The sequence below is a fragment of the Choristoneura fumiferana genome, chromosome 16, assembly GCF_025370935.1.
Source record: "Choristoneura fumiferana chromosome 16, NRCan_CFum_1, whole genome shotgun sequence".
NCBI lineage: Eukaryota > Metazoa > Arthropoda > Insecta > Lepidoptera > Tortricidae > Choristoneura > Choristoneura fumiferana.
In genome coordinates this window covers 3665020-3674518 of record NC_133487.1, presented here as the reverse complement: position 1 = coordinate 3674518, position 9499 = coordinate 3665020, and the positions used below count along the sequence as shown (strand labels likewise).

Sequence of the window (9499 nt, the reverse complement as noted above, 5' to 3'; positions counted from 1 at the left end):
CTTATGGTGGTGACTGTACAGTAAGTACTACATATATAATATTTGTACCTATAGGTTGAACTGAAATATTTACTTTGCTCACCCACGACCTTATAAATAATATCTTTATATCTTTTACTATTTCTAACATCTGGTAGTATGGTGAACGTTTGTGTTGCTCTAAAGATAGATCTGGTCGAGTTCGAAACGCGTCAGTGTAGTGTGTGGTGGTGATAGATGTGTTTGATGATTTGTGCGTATTCCGACAGTGTGCAGGTGGAGAGAACTGCATGAACACACATTTCATGCATAAACGTAGCTATTATAAAGTCACGGGTGAGCACAAAGCAATTGATTCAGTTCATTGATATTGTGAACCTCCGCAAAGTATAGGATTGCCGTGGGGCCGAAAAGTACTCGTACTGCTAAAATGTATTCCTTATTTCTGTTCCTTGTAAAGGTTGCCTGGAAGAGATCGCTCTGAAGCGAAAGGCCGCCTATTGCTTACCTTAGAAAATCTCTATGTTATATACTTGTGTTCTTGTATGTTTACTGTTTTTTTGGTGTGCAATAAAGAGTTATTGTATGTATTGTATTGTACTCGAGTGGAGACGCGATCGGCAGCGCAGCGTAGGACGTCCACCAACGAGATGGACGGATGATTTGGTTAAAGCCGTGGGTCCACGTGGGGGCCGCTGCCAACCGAAGCAACTGGAGGTTATGGTTGGAGCCCTCTGTCCAACAGTGAAACGTCCTACTGCTGAGATGATCATGATGATGATGATAGATTTCATAACGTCTTCTCACTAAATTGACCACTTCTCACTGTGACCAGAGACCAATTCGAACAATGAACCACTTTCTAAATTGTCAATATCTTATAATGACAGTGTACTAAGTTATACAATTTCTTTAGACCAATGTCATTTCATTGATCAACCACATTGGTTACATACTCTGAGAATATAAATCCTATTTCAGGTCCATCTTATCTGTTCATAATTTTATTCCGCATATTGCTAAATTTTACATTTCAGAATACTTTGCGTTATACTGATAGGCTGCATGACCTATTGCTTCTTAGACCACCTGTGTTTTAGTTTTTTTAGACTAAATGATACTATTCCATACATGGGTTTTCAGTAGGAAAATCAGTACATACAGGTATTCATGCTCCTACTAATAGGAGAATTAGTTAATATTGTGTTCGTGCCTCCTACGCCAGTAGAGACTGTAGTAGGAGCACGACCTTGCATCTGTTTCGAATAATCCAAGCTATACCAGAAAGAGGGCGCTCGTGCCTAAAATACCATGCGCCACATTACAAAATCGAAGATTACACAAGAAAGTGTTTTTTTTGTGGAATATCTTATTTTGGACATCTGGTATAGTGGGAATTTTAATGAATAATGTAATAAGAAATAGAAATATAAAATAGAAATAAATATTTATTCTCTAAACGCACAAAAATAACAACGAAAATACAACAATATGCGAACTCGCGAAGTATAATATAAGTAATGTAGTATTTGAAAAATGTGATATTTTAGGCACGAGCGAGGGAAAATCGCTGCGTGGCTATAGTTACCGTCCTGCACAAAGGGAAAAATCCCTCCCGACCCGTGGTCAAACTGCTATCTGGTTGCACCACGGGAACCTAAACTTACCCAGGATGGTTCAATTCTCAGACTACTTTTTTTTCTGCAACTAATTGCTGTAACCCGTGGTACAACTGAAGGGCTATTGTCCAAAGGGCATATGAACAATTGCTATGTTGAACCATTTGCACCATGGGGAAGTAAAATTACCTTGGGTCATGTGTATCAGAATAGGTACTATCATTACTGCATTGCATGTGCATTGCATTACATCTGCATGTGATGTTTATGATGACGATGATGATGATGATGATGAGTCACGGGTAACAGCTAGTTATTTGATAAGAGCGTTTTATACCTGCATAACAACAAAGCCGAAAGAAATTTTTAGCAGTGTTATGTCTATGTTTTGCGTAGGTACCTATATGTATCACAACAACGCTGCTTGATTGATTTCAAAGAAAAGGGACGCTATTTGACATGTAAAATGACACGAATTCACAGGGACTCTTCAACGTGATTGTGATTGTGACAAAGTGTATAATTTGAGTTCAGATAGAGATAACTAGTGTATGTAAACCTACTTAGTAGTCATTTCTAATTTAAAAAACTAATTTCAGGAATTAGACTAATTTTTACTAAAAATCATCTAATTGGACTCCAGTGGATCACTTAGAAGGTAAGACCTGCTTTGCTTCTTTTTGTCACAAATAAGTAATTTCACATTATCATCACAATACAAGTAATATGCAGTAGATCGACTTCATACTAGCGCACGAATCGACGCACGCACAGCCAAGCGTCAATTACACGACCGCTAACCAATGCCTCCAACCAAGCGCCACGCAGTCCGGTCGCTGGTCGCCCGCTCTATTCACCCTCGTTACGATTCCGTAACGTGGCTATATAGCGCTTGGTACTAACTCTTCATAAGAATGAGATTTTTTGGGCTGATAGTTTCTGTTGTAATATTTGGTGGAAAGTGCTGGAAGAGAATTAAATAACTGATTTGTAAGATATGAGTTAGCAAAAAGATGTTCATTGACAACAGTGTTTATTTCGAGTAACTAACTAGGCAATACATAAAGAAAAAATATAACTATATAAACAAGTCTGCACAACAGACGTTACTTACTATCTACAACAGTTACAACGGAGAATTAGTGAAGATTGGGAACAGCAATTGAATATAAAAAAAAAAATTAGAGATGCGAGACTGGATTCGAAACCATGATCCTTCTTGAATGGCCATATTAGTAGGTCGAACTACTCTGTTACCACGTACCTTTTTACCCTAACTGAAGCGAAGGTTATGTTTTGGACCTGTGTGTATATATTTAAGTATGTACGTATGTTCCTATGTTCGCTCGTAACTACTCAACGGTTTAACCAATTGTGACAAGTGACGTCATTACATTTGTCTTATTAGCGTGAGGGTCACTTATTGGGTAAATAAAATTCTTATGAAGTCAAAGTTTAAGGTGTGTGTGTGTGTGTGTAGATGTAATTTTGTTGAGCTTAAATAATCTGAACTACTGTTGATGCACCACCTGCTGTAAACTACGTAGTCCTAATATTATTATATTTGGCTCTCTGTTGCCAAATATAAACTCCAGGCTCCAGCACTGCGGTGTGGAATGACAATTTTGGATCTATATTGGAATCCATAACAACTTATGTCATAATGATATTTTGCCATAATGTCATTCCATATTTTTTTTCCTAATATTGAATATCCTAATGCTTATTTGCACTAATTTCGTAAGTACTAATTAACATATTATGTCCTTATACTCACATGTCCAAATATTGGTTGACATAATCACTTTTGTACTAAACTGGTTTGGAAACTTCACACACCGTTGAATCATCCCCCTTACCACTAATATAATAAATGCGAAAGTTTGTAAGTCTGTTTGTTTGTTTGTTACCCCATCACTTCAAAACCGCTGAACCAATTTAGATAAAATTCGGTACCTACATAGATAGTTTGAGTCCCAGAAAAGGCCATAGGATAGTTTTTATCCCGGGAAATTGCATATAATAGTAGTAAATAATAATACACTAAAAAAAGGCCACTTTATAAATAATTTTAAATAAAATACTTTTCTGACTGCTGTTCTTTTTTGTAGGGGTCGCAGTTCTAACCTAACCTATTTTCTGGCTGCGGTTCGTTTCTGTAGGAGTCGCAGTTCTAACCTAACCTAACTTACTTTTCTGGTACCGATTCGTCACTGTTGGGAACTCAGTTGTAACGTAATATACTTTTCTGGCTCGCAAGTCGCTGTTTACCTACAAGTGCTCTGTTATGACAATTAATATTATGGATTTTAATATTATTACTCGTAAGTTTTATGTCTTACTATATTAGTACAAAACATATTAGGGATGTAGAGTATTAGGACATGTAATATTATGGCTTATGATTATTAGGACAAAAAATCATTAAGGCAAAATAGGATATGTCAAAAGTGTTTATGGCAAAAGTGTTATGGCATTTGAGTTTAGGACAAACGATATTATGGATTACGAAGGGGACCGTCAATTATATCTCCAGTCGAGTAAGCTGTGCATTATCCGTCAGTCAGTCATACAGTAGGTAACGTTACTCTTATTAATAAGTTATAAACCTCCACCAGTTTAGTGAAATTACAAAATAAGATAAAAGGTCAACTCGATTTTATGGTTCGGTACCCAAAACCCTATTACTAAGACTTCGTTGGTCGTTTGTCCGTCCGGCTGTCACCAGGCTGTATCTCAAGAACCGTGAGAGTTAGACAGTTGAAATATTCACAGATTATGCGGCCTCTATAACAACAAATACTAAAAACAGAATAAAATAAATATTTAAAGAGGGCTCCCATAAAACAAACGTGTTTTTTTTGCCTTTTTTTTGCTAATGTCCAATGAATATTGTATAGATGGTGCGCAACCCTTTGTGCGCGAATCAAACTCGCAGTCGGTCGGTTTCATTTCACTACACTTGTTTAGCAAAATCCCTCTGTTACGCGTCAGTGACGAAACGAACTCGCAAAGTCAACTCTATGATCTCTCTCTCTCTCTCTCTCTCTCTCTCTCTCTCTATGATAAAAGTCTGAATAAAAAAAAACTCCAAACGAAGGTCGAGGCCGGGCTGCCGCCTCACTCGCCAACCTTGCCCTTCAACCTGACCCAACAGAGTCGCATCCGCTCCACCTACATCGATCTCGCTCGCTTCACTCGCTCGATCCGCAGCAGTGAAGATATTATTTTGGCGGAGCAGGTTTAGGTTTTTGATCAAATGACTTTTTTTCTTGGCCGGTTTATTAAGAATTATCTCCTAAATGTATGGAAAAAAGATAAACTTAAATTATAAATGAGTTTTATTTTGTTCCTTCGTTTGTCTTTCCTTTTACTGTTTTTGCTCACTAAATATATTTAACTTTTCAGATTCATAATGGACTTCAAATTATTTTCTGAGACAAGTACGTAATACATAACAAAGTACAAAGCTAATAGTATTAGCGATTTTGTATTAAAATTCACCAATACTCTTAGCTTGTACTTTACCTATTATGCAATTGGGCCCGGTAGTCTCATGGATAGGAGCCGAAGATTCAACAGTTACTTACACCTCTTGCTACATAAGTACTAAATACCTTTACAGATTGATTAAACCACCGTTCTTATTTCAAAAAATGACAATCATCGAAAACAGTACCATATTGTCAAATAATATATACGTCTCTTTCAGTTTGGGCGTGACGTCAGTGAGGTGTCAATTGTTCGTTACCTATATGATTTGATTATTTATGACTTTCAATATTTTTTGATTTTACAAGATCTTGCGGATTAAATTGAGGAATATATAGGTTGTCACAAAAATATAAGTATAACCACTAAAGACAACATGTAGTATCGAATCGTGAATATAATTATTTTTTGTTTTTAAGAAATCTATTGTTATAAAATAAAGATACAACTTTTACCATGAATAGACTTACGACTGATTACGATGAAGCATACCTAGACACTTGGTAAAACTATAAGCTGTAAATGTCTGCACTATAAAGATATTATACACCGTGTTATTTTTGATTGTTAACTTTGAGGGGGCACTATAGTCAAACGAAGTTAATTTCTCCAAGACACTAGAATCCTAACTCTTACTGTGTAAAAGATAGTCAAAAATTAAGTTAATTAATTATTAGCTGTAAATCCCACGATCGAGCGACGACATCCACACTGCAGCAGACAATAGACATTATTTTTCTAAGACTTAATTTCTTTAGGGGATTGCAGTTTTTCTCACTCACTTCTCAATCTAAGTTATATGATATAGGAATTATCAATGACAAAAGTAGAACAGCCATCTCAACTACTTTGTTTTTTTTTACTGCTGCTAAGAACTACGCTAAGTATACAAGATCTATTTTGGATGCTGCCTCTACTTTATGGGTGAGTAGGTAAGGGTAATTTTAGGACCTTGTAAAATAGTCTCCCTATTATTAAAAATGTTATAATTATCTTTGTTTTATTCTTTCATGCTCAAGATATCGTTTACGTGATTTGCATACTTCTATTTCGTGATATATTCGTACTGACGCCACAACACATAGCGGAGCTGTCTAAACATTTAAAAATTATCGGAACACGCATTTACGTAATGCACAATAAAAATATAATCATGTTCAGATATTCTTCAGCACCTAGACAGCTTCCACGCTTATGGTGGTGACTGTACAGTAAGTACTACATAATATATTTTTGTACCTATAGGTGAACTGAAATATTTACTTTGCTCACCCACGACCTTTATAATAATATCTTTATATCTTTTACTATTTCTAACATCTGGTAGTATGGTGAACGTTTGTGTTGCTCTAAAGATGAGATCTGGTCGAGTTCGAAACGCGTCAGTGTAGTGTGGTGGTGGTGATAGATGTGTTTGATGATTTGTGCGTATTCCGACAGTGTGCAGGTGGAGGAACTGCATGAACACACATTTCATGCATAAACGTAGCTATTATAAAGTCACGGGTGAGCAAAGCAATTGATTCAGTTCATTGATATTGTGAACCTCCGCAAAGTATAGGATTGCCGTTGGGGCCGAAAAGTACTCGTACTGCTAAAATGTATTCCTTATTTCTGTTCCTTGTAAAGGTTGCCTGGAAGAGATCGCTCTGAAGCGATAAGGCCGCCTATTGCTTACCTTAGAAAATCTCTATGTATATACTTGTGTTCTCTGTACTGTTTACTGTTTTTGGTGTGCAATAAAGAGTTATTGTATTGTATTGTATTGTACTCGAGTGGAGACCGCGGATCGGCAAGCGCAGCGTAGGACGTCCACCAACGAGATGGACGGATGATTTGGTTAAAGCCGTGGGTCCACGGTGGGGGCCGCTGCCAACCGAAGCAACTGGAGGTTATGGTTGGAGCCCTCTGTCCAACAGTGAACGTCCTACTGCTGAGATGATCATGATGATGATGATGATTTTCATAACGTCTTCTCACTAAATTGACCACTTCTCACTGTGACCAGAGACCAATTCGAACAATGAACCACTTTCTAAATTGTCAATATCTTATAATGACAGTGTACTAAGTTTACAATTTCTTTAGACCAATGTCATTTCATTGATCAACCACATTGGTTACATACTCTGAGAATATAAATCCTATTTCAGGTCCATCTCTATCTGTTCATAATTTTATTCCGCATATTGCTAAATTTTACATTTCAGAATACTTTTGCGTTATACTGATAGGCTGCATGACCTATTGCTTCTTAGACCACCTGTGTTTTAGTTTTTTTAGACTAAATGATACTATTCCATACATCTGGTTTTCAGTAGGAAAATCAGTACATACAGGTATTCATGCTCCTACTAATAGGAGAATTAGTATAATATTGTGTTCGTGCTCCTACCAGTAGGAGACTGTAGTAGGAGCACGACCTTGCATCTGTTTCGAATAATCCAAGCTATACCAGAAAGAGGGCGCTCGTGCCTAAAATACCATGCGCCACATTACAAAATCGAAGATTACACAAGAAAGTGTTTTTTTTGTGGAATATCTTATTTTGGACATCTGGTATAGTGGGAATTTTAATGAATAATGTAATAAGAAATAGAAATATAGAAATAAATAAATATTTATTCTCTAAACGCACAAAAATAATAACGAAAATACAACAATATGCGAACTCGCGAAGTATAATATAAGTAATGTAGTATTTTGAAAAATGTGATATTTTAGGCACGAGCGAGGGAAAATCGCTGCGTGGCTATAGTTACCGTCCTGCACAAAGGGAAAAATCCCTCCCGACCCGTGGTCCAACTGCTATCTGGTTGCACCACGGGAACCTAAACTTACCCAGGATGGTTCAATTCTCAGACTACTTTTTTTTCTGCAACTAATTGCTGTAACCCGTGGTACAACTGAAGGGCTATTGTCCAAAGGGCATATGAACAATTGCTATGTTGAACCATTTGCACCATGGGGAAGTAAAATTACCTTGGGTCATGTGTATCAGAATAGGTACTATCATTACTGCATTTTTATAAAATTAAAAGTCGCATGAAACCCAACAACTATGTAGTTTATTCTGAATACAGTGAAACCAACAGTCCGAACCCCGATTCCACAGAGTTCAAGTGGTAGTTCAACTAGTTGAACTAATTGGACCCACCCAGTAGGACCATGGATAAACATACTTTCCAGAATTGGACTACTGATTTTGCTTCTCCGTGGTGCAATCGGTTGACGATGAGTAAACTTGCTTCCCCGTGGTGCAACCAGTTGGACATAGTAGTTGGACCACGGGTCGGGAGGAAAAAAAAGTTCATAAGATTAGTTCCTAAACCGCAATCGGTTCGCATCAAGAAGGAATTTTGCTCATACGCGTGTAGGGTGAGCACTGAAAGACTCCGGTCGTCGTCAAGCAGCTAATCATCAATTGAGTAAATAGGTAAGTATCTCTTGTAAGTATAAATATATTCAGATGTAATCTCGGTATTTCTCGCAATTTGTGGGAATTCTTGAACGAATTTCTACCACTTGGTTGAAATACTGGGCATACCGTTCAAAACGAGATCCGATTTGCTTTGGAGTCAGAATGTTCTTTATTTATCGTAGAAACATGTAGATGCCTACATGTAGCCTGTATTCTCATTATTCATACTAAATACAAATAAATATATAGGAAGTAAAGTTCTGAATTTACCGTCGAAAACTCCAAAACAAATTCCTTCGGATCTAACAAAAAATGTACTTGGAATGATTCAAGCGTAATCTAATCGCTAATATAACGCAAGCGTAATACTTGCAACATTTTTATAGTATTAACTTGCATCCCGCAGCAACACGCTTGAACGCATTCAGGTCTTCCTCGAGCAGCTAGCACAATAAAGCTCTACACCTGGAAATTCACAACTATATCTAAGAATTTTTATTATCTGGCACACCCACGACACAAAACGACAATTGAAAACATGGAGACTGTACTAGCTCCCCAGAGGTCCTCGCTTACTACCGTACGATGCCCACCAGCACCGTCGTAAAGCGTTAGGTCTGCCCTTTTAAGGACACAGCAGTACCTGTCTTGAAAAATTACACGGAAATTCTAAAGCTTATGAGGAAAAAGACCCTCTAGATATATATATAAACAACCAGACCACGATAATGATGGTGATGATGATGATAGTATTATCCACGTATAAATAAAGATTCAATGAAACGTCGTTTCCAGCAGGATTCTACATACCGATAGCTTCAACGAGGCTGTTTCCTTTCCAGCCTACTATGTACCACTACACATGAACTGTTTTACGCATCAGGGTAGTTGACACACTTATACAGCATTACGGCCTTCCGTTCTTCAGCTTTCCAAAATGACCATTTCTGTACCTCGGTATACATACAATACAAAGAATTATCGCAAC

General features: G+C 37.2%; 1 long non-coding RNA gene across 2 annotated transcripts in view; it reads left to right on the top strand.

Moving 5' to 3' along the window:
- Positions 1–6082, top strand: part of LOC141436274 (uncharacterized) — a 7317-nt gene extending 1235 nt beyond the window's left edge. Inside the window, exons 2-3 of one of the 2 annotated variants that reach the window (XR_012452288.1) lie at positions 2198–2256; positions 5007–6082. This is a non-coding gene — a long non-coding RNA (uncharacterized lncRNA). Of the gene's footprint in view, positions 1–2073; positions 2257–5006 lie in introns of those variants that run through there. The other variant, XR_012452287.1, reaches the window with a different exon arrangement.
- Positions 6083–9499: the final 3417 nt, after the last annotated feature.